Source organism: Dipteris shenzhenensis, chromosome 28 (genome assembly GCF_047967505.1).
Source record: "Dipteris shenzhenensis isolate YYH24624 ecotype China chromosome 28, Dip_SZ_1.0, whole genome shotgun sequence".
NCBI lineage: Eukaryota > Viridiplantae > Streptophyta > Polypodiopsida > Gleicheniales > Dipteridaceae > Dipteris > Dipteris shenzhenensis.
The window spans coordinates 36,866,285-36,881,860 of record NC_141623.1 but is presented as its reverse complement, the minus strand read 5'-3'; positions in this window follow the sequence as shown (position 1 = coordinate 36,881,860).

Here is a 15,576-nt window from a genome sequence, read left to right as displayed (position 1 = left end):
TTCTTTTGAGCAAGCCATGGGAAATGAAAAATGGGAGAAAGCCATGGATGAAGAAATGGATGCCTTGGATGCTAATGCTACATGGGAATTGGTGCCTTTGCCTAAAGGCAAGAATGCAATTGGCTGTAAGTGGGTTTATAAGATCAAGCACAATGCAGATGGTTCTGTGAATAGATACAAGGCAAGATTAGTTGTCAAGGGGTATGCACAGACATATGGCATTGATTATGAAGAAACTTTCAGCCCGGTTGCAAGGATGGCAACCGTAAGAGCAGCCATTGCTATGGCTGCATCAAAGGGATGGTCTTTACATCAGATGGATGTAAAGAATGCCTTCTTGCATGGTGATTTGCAAGAAGAGGTCTTTATGGAGCAGCCAGCAGGTTATGTTCATGCTACTCATCCTGAGTTTGTTTGCAGGTTGAAGAAAGCCTTGTATGGCTTGAAACAAGCACCTAGAGCATGGTCTGACAAGATAGGACAGTATCTTGTCACTATTGGCTTTCAGATTTCCAAGGCAGATTTCTCACTCTATGTGAGAAAAACAGAGAAAGGGATTATGCTGCTGGTCATTTATGTTGATGATTTGATCATCACAGGTGATAGTGATGAAGATATCCTTCATGTGAAAATGCTATTGAGGCAGAAGTTTGAGATGAAGGATTTGGGAGAGCTGTGTTATTTCCTGGGCATTGAGGTGATTAGATCACCAAGTGGGATATAGCTCTTGCAAAGGCAGTATGGATTGGACATGCTGTCCAAATATGGGATGACAGGCTGTAAGCCTATTTCAGTTCCTTTGGAGCAGAATGTGAAGCTGAGCGCAGATGCAGGTGAGCTTCTGGAAGACCCTACTATGTACAGACGCATAGTAGGAAGTTTGATTTACATGACTATTACCAGGCCAGATTTGAGCTATTACATGACTATTACCAGGCCAGATTTGAGCTATGCTGTTGGGTTGGTAAGTCAGTTTATGCAGGCTCCAAGGAAACCGCATTTGGATGCGGCTAGACGCATACTCAGGTATGTGAAGTCCACATTGCAGTATGGACTATTTTATGAGGTTGGGGTTCAGATTCAGTTGCGTGGATACACTGCTGATTGGGCTGGTAGCATTTCTGATAGACGATCTACCAGTGGATATGTGTTCTCTTTTGGGAGTGCTGCAGTCACTTGGAGCAGCAAGAAACAGCCTACAATTGCCTTGTCGAGCACAGAGGCTGAGTACAGGGGTGCAGCAATGGCTGCATGTGAGGTAGCTTGGATGCATAAGCTACTCTATGATATGCATCAGTCTACAGATGGGCCAGTTGTCATTTATTGTGACAACATGAGTAGTATACATTTGGCAAAGAACCCAGTCTTTCATGCCAGAACAAAGCACATTGAGGTGCATTATCACTATGTGCGGGAGAAGGTTTTACTAGGTCTCATTGATCTAGTTTATGTCAGCACAGAGGATCAGGTAGCTGACATCTTCACGAAAGCATTGGGCGCAGAGAAGCTGCGCAAGTTCAGAGACCTGCTTGGTGTGCAGGAATTGGGATTGAGCTCGAGGGGGAGTGTTGAGATATCGAGCTCCACTCAGGATATGCCAGGGTGACTGTTGTGCATTTATGTCACCGACCTGTTAGTTGGAGATGCGGTTGGTACACCGCCCACGAATAATAGCTGGATGACAGCTATCCTTATCTACTCTAGTTTGTGGCTCAGTTAGTATGCCACCTTAGTTAGTTGAGTTTGGTTTGAGACCCACATATAGGGTTCTTCTATTTCTTTGTACCTCCACCTTTGTGTGTATTCCCCCATTGTGCATGTGAGAAAGCCGCAAGTGAGACTCCTTCCCTCTCTCCCACAATCTTCACACATACTCCCTAACCCCCCTCCTTACACTCACATATGTTGTTCACCTTTCCTAGTTGCCCCCCCCCCCCCCTCCCCCCTCCCCCCCACAATTTGTACATTTTGATTTATACAATTTCCCCTTAGAAAAGAAAACACACACATTTTTTATGGCACTATAGCTATTCTTACACACATACTATTTTTTACCCCTCCAAAAAAACTCGGCCCTAACTATTCTCTAGTAAAATTTATCCCCTCCTTAATAGTTTCATGTTAAGTATTATTAACCCCATGTTAATAAGCCCCCCTCTTTTCCCCCCAAACCCCCTTTAATGCTTTCCTTTTAAATATTAACTAAAACCTCATTTTCATTTTCATTTGTTAAAATAACAAAATACCCCCCTTTTTATTATTTTCATTTGTTAAAATAACAAAATACCCTCTTTAATAAGCCCTCTTAATGTCTATAATAATTTAAAAAACAAGGTGAATTTTATTCACTAGGCCTGCCCTTTTAGTGAAATTGTAGTGCAAAGTAGTGAATGGTCCGACCAATGTACATAGTTTGTGCCAGAAATTTATGTGGAGTCTTTGTTTGTCCAAATGTGATCTATTGAGGATCCGTACATAGTTGTTGGTTTATGTATTAATTGTTTCATGTTGTTTTGTGACATGAATTGTTGCAACATTGTAAGATCTTTGCTTTGTTTCTATGAGTCGATATTAAACCCCCCCAAGGGTATTATAGGTATCCGAGTAGAAAACCACGAGCAGAGAAGTCCGAGAGCCTTTTTGCAACATGTTCCTATGTATATTCATTCAAGGAATCATATTGGAACACTATTACGGTGGCATATGTTAAATACCAACTATATTTATTCAATTCTAACAGTACAAACTTTCCATGTATAGTATTTAAAGAAAATGTTAAAACAGGTCAAGGTCATTTGCAACCCCCCTAGAATGATACATTATCTTTCAGAACATTCATATGTTTAAATTCATTATTTTGTTTCTCTATTCTCCTCACTCCCAAAGTAGACTGTTCAACTAAGTTGGCCACTCATGTATATGATTCCATCCATGAACAAGGTTTGAACATATTGCACAAAACTTTTACCAGATGTGGAAGTTTTGCCCAGTATATTCCTAGCCGAAAAAACATTAAATCCAGATCATGAATCCAGGATTCCACACTAAAAATTATAACCCACAAGCGTAATTTAAATTCTAAATTTCAATGAACCAATCCGACCAATAAATCTACATGTGCACTTCAGCTTGCTCATCTATATGTCAGCCGCCAAGTGATATTTTACAAACCACATGTAACAAGTTTACCAGATGCAAGTAATATAACAAGTAAGAGTGACAACGTATGAAGGAAAAGGAATGCATATCATAGAATCTTACATTAAATAATGCCAGCCAACAAAATAGAAGCTCAAGATTGTTTCCAAAAGCCAAAACAATTTGTACCTCCAATGTAGATTTTACTTGCGCATTAATGAACAAGAGTGCACCCAAAAAAAGTTTTCCAAACTACTGTCTCATACGCATAATGTTACAAAATTTCAGAATCAAAACGAAAGCCAAAAATAAATATCGTGTATGTGAGATAGCACAAATGTCTAGTAGACCATAAAGCATAACCATAAACTAATTCTCATCGGCGGAGTCATCCACAAATAAAGTCCGTCGTCTCCTCTTCTCCCTCAACTCATAGTTATATGATTTGTCGTTCCTTTCCATGTGCATGGTCATACTCTTTGCGTAAGTTGGAAATTCACTTCAAAATGAAACAACAGAACTCCCTTACATGCGTAAATGAAAGGTAGGCATTCAAAATAAAGAACAACATTTTTTACTACTAGTCTAATGGCACAGCAACATTGATTTCTTCCTCCTTAGCATCGACGTCCATGAGCATATGCTGCTGTGTAGATGATCCCACACCTGCATAAATAGCATCCACCACTCCTGGAAGTAGTCCATTACATATCTCTGGGTCATTGTCTATTGCCAAGCAAGGGCGACCAGAGTGGAGTGCAGCCCTCAATCTTGGTCCTGTCCCTACCCCCATCTCAAGAATGGAACCATTTGGAGGACACAACATCTCCAAGAACATAAGTATGAATGCATGACTCTTCTCAAGAGATCCACGCCATGCACCTCCCTTGCCAACTCTTTTGGAACGATGGGCTGAAGGCAAGTAATGTGGAAGCAAGTTGCCATCTAAACTCATCCTCATCATGGAGGCCACACCCTTTGCTGATTGCATGTTAAATGTGGGTCTTTGTCCTATCCTCCTCATAGCCATAGCATGGAAAACATAAGACTATTCAAAAAAGCATGAGTCGATTTCTATGTGATTTATGATACAGAAGTAGAAGCAAACATACATATGAAGACTCACCTTCACACCAATCCCAAGTGTGTCTGAAATGCCTTGAGGTTCCATGCTTTGTACTATCCATCTACTTAAAACAAAACAATATGTACCAGAATCAGGTCCTAGCCTATAACCCGCAAGACTTCATGAAGTGTTCAACACAAATACATTTACCTACAAGCCACCTCCATTTTTAATCTTACTGCATAGCGCTCCCTAGTAGGCAGAGTAGATGGAGAACAAAAAACCAAAGTCCACCCATTGTCATCCATCACAACTGCAGTAATGGCCAAGGAAGAGGAGATGTGATCTTCTGTGATAACATTCCAAGGTGGAACCTCTCCTTCACCACCTGTAGCATACCCTGCAGGAAGATCCACAATGTAACAGTCCACACTCCATGTGCATTGTTTAGAGTTTCGTTTCTTCCCTTGTTGGTATAGAAGTGTAAAAAAATCGTGCAATTCTTGATACCCATTTGCAAGCTGTGATTACACTATCTCTTTGCCCAATTTGATGTAGTCAATCTCCCACACCTTTACCCAACTCCTAGGTATGAGGGGATGTTTCCAACGTGGCAAAAAAGATAGTGGAACCCAAATAAATTCAATGGAGAAAGGCTTTCTCACTATCCCAGAGTCATCAACTTCTAGAGTATCTGCAAACATAATGCATATCAAATGACAATACTAGACTAAAAGGAATGGGAAAACTTCAACAAAGATGTTTCAGCTTACCATCTCCATCCTAGTCAGTATTCTTCCTTCTCCCTGGTTTTGCAAGATCAGGATTCCCTATATTTTCCTTTTGTTTCTCCACCAACATCTTTTGTTGCTCCCCGAGATTTTTACGCTGCTCCTCGGTCATGTCTCCAGAGGATCCAGAATCAGATTTACATTGACCTTTCGAATGCCTTATCAAGAAACCGATGGAGCCAGTCAATCACAAAAAACTAGTTAAGAACAAGAGGCACATAAATAACCAACATGAAAAGTATACCTCAAATGTTTGAGTGATTGTTCTTTTAATCCTAGCTATTTTAACAACTCTTTCATCTTTATCCATTCCAGGAGGCAGCTTCTTACAAGCTGCTTCAAAATCAGATTTCCACTTGCCCTACAAAAGCAAGTATGCAGCAAAGCTATAATTCAAACTATATAGAGGAAGTGATGAAGTAAAAGCAGAAGGAAAGAAATCATGAGGTAGAAAGTATAAGAACTCACAGCATAAACCATGCGACCAAGAATAGCCCGTGTGAGGGGATACCAAACCCTTCTTCCTTGACCAATCTCCTTTTGCTACATCCTCAATATTTTTATTTTCTTCTTTCGTGAAATCCTCTAGAAATACTTGTGCATCACAACTAACAAGTGTACTTGTATGATACAAGTAATCTTTAAGATTTGTTGTGACAATTGCCTCCTCATTCAATCTGGACAATGGAATCTATTTTAGCATTAAAGTTGAAAATAGAAATATGTTCTTGAAACAACTAGTGGAAGAAAGAAAGATGATACTCACAATAAAGCTGCAATCAACCTCAACTCATTGTCAGGCTCTGGACCTATAATATGTGCATGAATCCTAATATGCCTTGCCTTGTTATTAACAAAGACCTCCCCAATGCTCTCCATCCATGAGGCAGTTCGATGGTTTCCCTCCCACACATATAACATCTTGCAGGACACGAATTCCCATGCAGGAGTCTGTTGAAGCTCATGCTCAAACTCATCATTCACAGAGCAAGAAAAGAGAGCAGAGAAAGAGAGAAAAAGAGATGGGAAAAAGAGGGAAAAGAGAGAGTTCCTATGCCCATCACTGTAGCTAGCGCTTAAGGTGCTAGCTACTGCAGGCCAATGTATTCACAAAAAGAAAAACAGGAAAGAGAGGAAGCACGTTCGTACTTGGAAAGTACGTGTCCTGGCACCAGATGATCCCGCTCAGAAAAGGAGGTGTTTCATGTTTATTGCCCTATAAAAGAGAGGAAACATACCATTTTAAGAAAACTAATTCCAAAGGGTATGGATTGAGGAGACAAAGAGAAGCCTACAAACAAGGAGAAAGCACGAAAACAATAGATAGAGTTTTCATACTCTTCTCTTTCATGATTGTTTTTCATGTATTGTTTCTTCCTTGAGAGAAAGAAAAGGAAAGGAGGAGAGAAACTTTTAGAGAAAGGAAGGGAAACAAGAGGAGAGGTAGAAAGAAAGACAAAGAAACCAAACAAACTTGAAATAGAAGTGGAAGAGAGGAACTCTTATCTTGAGGTGGAGAGGGAGCTGCAGCAAGTATTGTAGGTGCAGAGGGAGAATGTAGGAGAGGATGGAGACGTGGGAGTGGGAAGGAGGAGAGAGGAGTAAGGAGGCAAGGGTTGCGGGTGATCGCGAGTTGAAAGCGAAAGCAAGGCAGGAGAATGCACGAAAAATCAAATGGCATCGCGGGACGAACAGCGCGGGTTTTTGGCTCCCAGATTTCGTTGGTATGGGCATCAGTATAAAAGTGGGTATATAAAAGTAGAGCGTCAGTATGGGTGTCGGTATGGGAGTTTGTACATACCGATGCCCATACCGATGAAAAAGGGGATTCTAGGGGTTTAGGGTTTTTGAGGGGGCTTGGGAGATTTGGAAGGGTGAGTGGGTGTTTGAAGGTTTTAAGCAGGATTTAGGCCCCGGGGTGTTTGGGGTTTAGAGGGGATTAAGGGTTCAGGGGGGGTTCAGGGAATTTGGTGGGTTTAAGGGGTTTGGGGGGGGTAAGGGGGTTTGAGGGAATTTGGGGGATTTGGGTGTTTGACGTGAATGGGGGGATGGTTTTGGATGTGTTCAAGTGGAGAGGATGACTAGTGATAGCTCATCGGATCAGGAGATTGGAGTGACTGAGAGATTGCCTTGTCCTTGCACGGATTGCAGGAGAGGGGTTCGTCATCAGTGCCGTATTGTCATGCGCCACTTGCAAATGTATGGAGAGGCACCACCAAAAGAGGATATTGGTCGTCATGCTAGTGCATCATCGGTAAACCAATGATATTTGAATGATTCATGAATATTTATATTGCTTGTCCTTGTTGTTACAAGAGATGATGTGTCCAAATTTGGGTAGCATCCAATGACAGAGAAGGTGAAAGTGTATAAAGAATTGTTAAAAAGTGGTGCACCAGATTTCTATTTGTGTCTCATAAACATTGATTCCACACATCAAGAAAGGATCTACCCTAAAGGAGCCCTAGGATGTTATTGTAAAGATGTATGGTACGAGCATTAGGGCTCAAAAGATACAACTAAAGTAGCGGTTGCATTGCATTTGAAGAGGTAATAGGTCCATTACTAACTATGTTGCATAGAAGATTTGGCAAGTAATAAATTCTTCTATTGCTAGCTATGGCTCAATCTTAGTCACTTTGAATGGTCTAAGACGGTAGTACAGGAGCCTAGACACATCTAATTTTGTGCATGGATCCATGCCCAGTTCTGAGGAGCTAGTTGCTTTATGTATAGTCAACGAGGTCAAGCTTGGCTTGGTAGCATTAGGCAGTGGCTCAAATAGAGATAAAGTATTTTACCATAGTCGGGATCTAGAAGCCAAGGAGTATTTTGTTATGGACATGGTAGAGATGGGTAAGGATATGGCCATAATGCAGGTAGAGGTGAGTTTGTGCCTAGAGGAGGTAGTTTTATGCCTAGAGGTAGGGACCCCGAGGTAGAGGTAGAGGCAGAGGTCATATAGATTATGCATAGCATGATGGATATGGTTGTAGGATATATGCACATATCAAGCATGATTATTACTCACAGCCAAATATGAGTTATAGAAGTCATGGTGGACATCATTGATCTGACAATTATGTAGGATATGATAGTAATAATGGATATAGGGTGAATACTTATGAGTAGGACTAGCAGTCACCTCTTTGCAAATGGAGCATGTGTTACACATTTTGATGGAGCTGCATAACTTAGATGACTAGTTTGTGAACTTAGGTGCCATGAATCACATGACATATCATGGAGCATGGTTTGAAAGCAAGCAAGATATGCACATTGAGGAGTATGTCGCTACAGAAGATGACACAATGCACAAGATTACACAATATGGAAATGTGCCATTACTTGCAAAACATGGTACACAAAGTGCACTAGGTGATGTGTTGTATGTGTCGATGATTACAAAGGATTTGGCCAAATGATGGACCTAGGATTATGGTGTGCTTCAAGAGATATGGTTGTTTCATCAAGGAGTTTCATGATGGAACGCTAGAAAAGCTACTCACAAGTGACCTCAAGAAAGGACGTCTTTTGGCACTAAATGCAGGGAATCCATATGTGCAAAGTAGCATGTATGTGAAAGGAGGATACGGACATGATGTGGGATGATGAGTTATAAGCACATTGGACATGCAGTCAAAGAAGATTGTACATAGTTACCCCATTTTGACACATACACTTTGAGCATGTGTGTGAGTCATTCTAGGTAAGAAAATATCCTTTGGAAATTGTGCATTCCAACATATGGGGATCATTTGAGAATGTTACACCATCAGGCTCACGTCACTACATCACATTCATTGATGACTTCAGTAGGATGCAATGGGTGTATTTCTTGAAGGTGAAGAGTGATGCCTTTGATGTTTTCTGTGAGTACAAGACAATGGTAGGGAAAGAGTTGGGATGCTACATAAGATGTTTGCATAGGTATGGAGGGGAAGAGTACTTCTCACATGAGTTTAATGCATACTTGAGAGAGCACATGATAAGAACACAAGTGACATGCGACTATACGCCACAACAAAATGAAGTAGAGGAGAGAAAGCATCACATCATCATTGAAATTGCCATGCCATCGTTAATGAGATATACGTGGTGTTGTGTTACGGGGAAAAAGCAATGCATACAATTTTCCATATCATGAATAGAACATTGATGGCAATCACACATGACATTTTGTCATATGAGCATTTGTATGACATTAAGACAATAGTTGCTTACTTGAAATTATTAGGCTGCATATGCTATGTGCATGTATCGAATGAAGTGAGAAGGAAGATGGAGCCAAAGGTAGTCAAATGTGTGTTTCTTGGTTACCCTGTTAAAGAAAAGGAATACAAGTGCTATGACCTAACTACAAGGGAGATTTACATCAGTCGAGATGTTTGTTTTAGCAAGCATGAGTCTTGGTACCAACCCAAACTAGCTATGGTTGAGGATGTCTATGAGGCACAGGATGTTAAGGCTAAATTTTAGCATGCTAGTCCATTTAATAGGACCATGTTGAGACATCACAAAGTGAGGAAAGCATTGGAAGTATTAACCCTTGTGTTGGGAAGTGCTGGGAGAGAAAAGATGCATCATGATGTCAAGAATTGAGAACACAAGAAGAATCCAAAAGTGTGTTTTATTGATTGTGAGAGAGAGGCCTCTCATTTATAGAGTGGGTGGCCTAGATCATAGGCAGCTCTCCTACATCAAAGGCAATCAGCCCTACATCATAGGGACTTCCTAGATCATTGGAACCTCCTAAAGAGGGTGCCTTCTACTACATCATCACCTATGTCATGGTCTTGGATAGCTCTAAGTGTGCTTCACTATACACACACACACACACAAACATGTGATTGCTACTAGATGCACACATGCACCTTAGTGCAAGCCCTTGATCACAAATATCCCAACATACCCCCCCTCACGGGTTTGCCTCATGCTATGTCAAGGATACATCTAGTCACATAGTCTCACAAGCCATCTCATGGTGGTCAAGGATAAATCTATGGCTAGGATCTCATGCTAGCAAGGGTGCCCAAGGGTCAAGGTTTACAAAATGGGATAAACCCCCCCCCCCCCTCTCCCCAAATGGTTATCTCTATTGCATGTACAAGGATTAATCTTAGGCCTTTGTGTGGACCTAGTTTCTCATGTCTGGAAGAGGTACCATGGAGGCAAAGACATATCACATGGCCTACATCATATGGTGACCAGAGGTGATTTACAAAGACTATAAGGACTAAAACACATAACCATAACATTCTTTTTGGAGTACTACTCCAGGTAGGGAACCTCAAAATTAACTACATGACCAAGCTCAAAGATGTTGGACCTTAGAAGGTCCAATCTTTATCTTTATCTACCACAAAGTTTGTTGCTTCATTTGCTGATGGAGTTCTTTCTTCATCCGTATTTGCTTTGTCTTTCTTCTTCTCATTGCAAGACTTTTCAGAGTGATCGTTTTTGCCACAATAAGTGCATGGATTGATCCTATAGCAATCTTTTTCACGATGATTGGTGTTTCCACAATGCTTGCATGCTTTGTATTTGCCTTTTGATGAGAACTTCATTGTAAGTGCTTGAGTTTGATCGTCTAGCTTCCTTAAAGTCTTCTTTCTCTCTTATTCTTGTAGAGAGCAATTTTAGTCATGTAAGAACAGAAGAGCAGCCATGATTAAGTTTGTGTAGCTTGGGTGGAAGGGAAACAATCATAATAAATCATTATCGTTAATAAGTCCTTTGCATCTTTGCCATCACCAACAATCAAATTTCATCCATCTAAATGATTGAGCTGTTGAGCTTGATAATTGTTACCGCAATTGTCACCAATGGGAGGTAATTCACTTGTCCTTTGTTTAGAAGGTCCTTACATTCCTCCTTATACTTACAAATTCTCGTTCTTAGAATGAACATTGGATCGACCATGAATGGCTCACATCGCTTGATCCTAGTTGAAGGATAAAAAACTAGGGTGAAATCAACCGTCCCCCCATCATTATGAGTGTTCCTATAACTGCATATAGAGAAGACGGTTATCCAGATACAATCACCAATATTGAGAGTCTTGATGAAATCCATGCGTAATACACCTCGCCTATTACGAGGGTGATACAACCATTGCCCCTCTCTATCAGTTAGATCTAGCTTCAAATGCTTTGGATAATAGACATTCTGTAAGGGCCATGTGCCGTACTTGTTTAGAACTTTCCCTTCGAATATTCCGTTTTTGACGGACAAGTCAATGTCATTGTTTGACTTGCCCGTGCGTAGTTTACATGTTTGCTCGATTGCTCAGGTAGCCTTTGTTCATTTTACATTACTCCTTATACTTACAAATGCTTGTTGTAAGAATAAACATTGGATCAACCATGAACAACTCGCATCACTCGATCCTAGTTAAAGGATCAAAAACTAGGGTGAAATCAGCCATCCCCCCATCATTATGAGTGTTCCTACTACATATAGAGAAGTTGGTTATCCTGATACAATTACCAATACTGAGAGTGTTGATGAAATCCATGTAATACACCTCACCTATCGCGAGGGTGATACAGCCATTGCCCTCTCTATCAGTTAGATCTAGCTTCAATGCTTTGGGTAATCAATAGTGTATAAGGGCCATGTGCCATACTTGTTCAGAACTCTCTCTTTGAATATTCTGTTTTATACGTACAATTCAATCTCATTGATTGACTTGCCTGTGCACAGTTTACATGTTTGCTCGATTGTTCAAGTAGCCTTTTGGTCATTATCCAAGCATATGTGTCTCCTTTAATGTGTACTATTTGTTTTTTAAATAGTAAACATTCACAAGATATGCATCCATGTACTAGAGTATCCTCAATTACATTGATGTATGCACATATAAACTTTGTAGGAGTTCTAAATGCTTCTGAGAACTTTGTTAATGTTATACAATCATTTGTTATATGTGCACGTTTTCTTTTTTTTGTTGTTGAAAGTGTTTGTGTGGCTAGATTCTATTCTTCTGGTGGCGTTTTCGAAATGGAGCATTGATGTTCCGTCCTCTCATCATGGTCATTATCTTGCTTATTGGACCCATGTGCAGATATTGGAATTGTATTTTGGAGTCTTTTTTGGAGGTCTGACAGATTGAGCTACCAAGCTTGATAACTGTTACCGCAATCATTGCCAATGGAAGGTAATTCACTTGAATCCTCCCTCCAGCATTGCGCTCTTCATTCCTCTAATCCTTCTTTCGAAACCTTCTGCCCAGCCTCCCTTGAATCCATGTTGCAATTTCTTACCACCAAGCTTCACACTCCCTCTTTCACACTTCTCACCTCGGATGTTGAACCACCTTCCCTGGCGAGAATACTCTCCATCAAGGATATCAACAATGGAAGCAATGCAATCGTAATTTTCCAAAAGCCGAGGTTCCCATTCAAGTTGCATTCATGTTGTTACCTGTTCCCAACTAAATTATATGATGTGGAGGTGATGCTTGTGCCCTCCAATAGGAAGCACACAAATGTGGTACATGCCATAGTTGCTTGCGAGCTAGATACAAGTGTGGGGCCAAAGGATCACCTTGTGTTGAAGGCATTGGGTGTGATGCTAGGACAGACTCCTGTGAATACTTCAAAATGATTTGATTGCTTAACTTTGAACAAAGACAACTATTTGATGATGTCATGATACAAAAATGAATCAAACCAATAGAGAAAATACACTTGTTCCTGACAGGCAGAGTTGGCACATGGAAAACATATCTTATGTTGCTCATAGTGCAAGGCTTGCTACAACTTTACAACCAAACAATACAAAACATAGATTATGAAGTATTACATGTGCTAATGTTATCTTACATTAGAAAAGCTGCATAGAACATAAATGGGGTCACTATTCATTCCGCATTGCATTTGCCATTGCAAACAAAGAACGTAACATGCTTGGCCAGGGAAAAACTCTATATATATTTGCAATCGTGTATTGAGTGTGGTTCTTTAAGCGTGCTTTTATAATCTCAATTCCATATTGTGAAATTATGTTTTTTTGCACCAGGGTGCAAGTTGAGTGGTTCTCAATGCATTGGAAATTGTTGGGGAGATGCGCTTGACATTGTTCAGTCCTGGTCTCTTGAAAAAAAATAATGTATGAATCCATAAGTGTCTCAGTGGCAAGAATGTGTTCCTTATATTTATGTAACGAGACTAGTTGAGTCGGTACGTTCTTGCATTTTACTGTTGAGGTTTTCCCACCTTGATTGAGTTGCCAATATTTCTATTTCTTTCTGAACGTCTTTGTCTATGAGGAAATGTTGTTGTTGTAGTGGTTGGAGCAAGAAAAGATTTTCAAATTTCTTTACAAGTGATAGTGCTTTGTATGTAAGATTGTGCGTATGAATCCCTATCGGGGAGAAAGTGACCTTGACCATTATAACACCTTGTGCTCTATGAATTGTTCGCACCACAGCTAGTTGGATTGGGAATTGTCGACAAGTGAGGATGGTTTTTTAAGAAGGAACAATTGTTTTTCTCTTGCGACTCTTAATATTGGTATCCATTTGGGATTGATAGTTGTTGTATATGCATGGAAATTACTTTCTCTTATTCCTTTTTCCTATTTGTGGATTTTCAAATTGAATCCATATGATGTCATCATTTTGATGTGTGGACATGCTCATGAAAACACCATCTACGCCATTAACTAATCCATCTTGTTGATTAATGTTTCCAGAGCATAATTCAACTAACATCCCTTCTTTAATTTGTATAGTTGTTCTTAGGCCATCTATTGCTTTAGGGTTTTCTAATACTTTATTCAAAATGTGTCTATTATTATTATACGTATCAATTGCTTTGATGTTATATGTTGTGTGGAATACTTTGTTTTTGTGTTTGTTCATGTCAAAGTTGGTGGAGTAAAGGTGGGGGAAAGTATGCTCTTGTGGTCGTGGATGAAAGCATCATTTGATGATGTATTTTATTTATTCCTCATTATGTGTGTAGGTTCTAAAACAGTTGAGGGCTTTTATGAAATTGTTGTTGTTTTGTTGCATTGGTTTTTTGAGTTCATAACATCGTGGTTTTGTCAACTACTAGGTGTTGGCTAATGTTTGCAACGATTCTTTCTCTGTTTTGAATACCCAATTATCTAGTATTGGTTTGGCCTGATAAAAATTGCCACAGCAAATGATGTCAATGCCCCCAAAGTATTCTGTATGATTTCTTTTGAATGTGCGCATGCAAAGGTCCGCAAGATCTAAAGTTCACCAGCCAACCAATGAGATCTCATTGAACACAATGAGTTGTACTTGTTCATAGAGGTGGACAATGTTATAACACTAGGAGATTTTAACATTGATATGTTACAAAAAACAAAACAATCAACCACATTGAGAGAAATTTACACTTTCATCTAGATCGTTTGGATCCAAGATGGTGGTACGAAGCAAACATATTTTTGAAGATAGGAATGTGGATACGGAGATGCCGGTAGAAGATCCAAATAATGATGTCGATGGATCTAGGGAAGAGGATGAAGATGACGATATGGGCCACAAAGAAGTTGAGAATATGATTCTTTGTGGCCTTCTTGCTAGGCTTCCTTCTTTCCACCAAGTCCATGCCTCCTTGTGAATATTTCTTGGATTCTATATCGTTTTATTGATGTCTTGTGTGTCCCCATCAAAGCTGAAGAAGTTTTCTTATCATACATACTTTGAATTATCACACATGAAAAATAGAGCTTTGGACATTGCTTTGGCCCTTAAGCATTGGAGAACTATGTCCTTGGTACCAAAATCATTGTCCACATTGATTATCAGCCTCTTCAATATCTAGCACATAGAGTTCCATTTCTTGAGGTATGCCAATTTGGCCAGCTATATGCAACAATTTTACCTCATTATCAAGTACAAACTAGCCTACCAAAACAACAGGTAGACTACTTGTGTAGGCCTTGTATTCATGGCATTTTTTTATTTTGATTAGAAAAATCTAGCATTCTCTAAGTGGCTAGCTCTTTATTCTAGTGACAAAGAAATTGCTCATATTTACCGGCTGATTCAACATCAAAACTGAAGGCAACATTTAGCCTTTTTTGGACTCCATAGTGAGATAGTCCTTCCTCTACAAATTAGACAAATTGTGTGTACCACAGGGTCTTGGAAACTACAAAACCAATTAAGGCCCCATCATTCTTCTATCACTGCTAGACACTTTGGGATGCTCAACGTTATTATGCATTTGTAAAGGTATTTTTATTGGCCACATCTTTAAGATGATGTGGAAAAAACCATCAAGTCATGTGGCTCATGCCAACAAAATAAGACTATAAAAGTCACTCATGGATTACACTCTCCTCCTTGAGTTCCCTTTAGGGCTTTAAAACATGTTTCCATTGAGTTTCTCTTTGTTCTCCCAACCACTAAAAAGGGACATGATTGTATTTATGTGGTGGTTGATAGATTCTTCAAAATGACCATCTTCATGCCAACCACCAAGCAATGTGATGTAGTCCAACCTATCCAGCTCTTCTTGAAGGATGTGTGGGTACATTTTAGGTTGCATACTTCCATTGTCTTTGACAAGGATTCCTATCTACTTTTGGACCACTTTG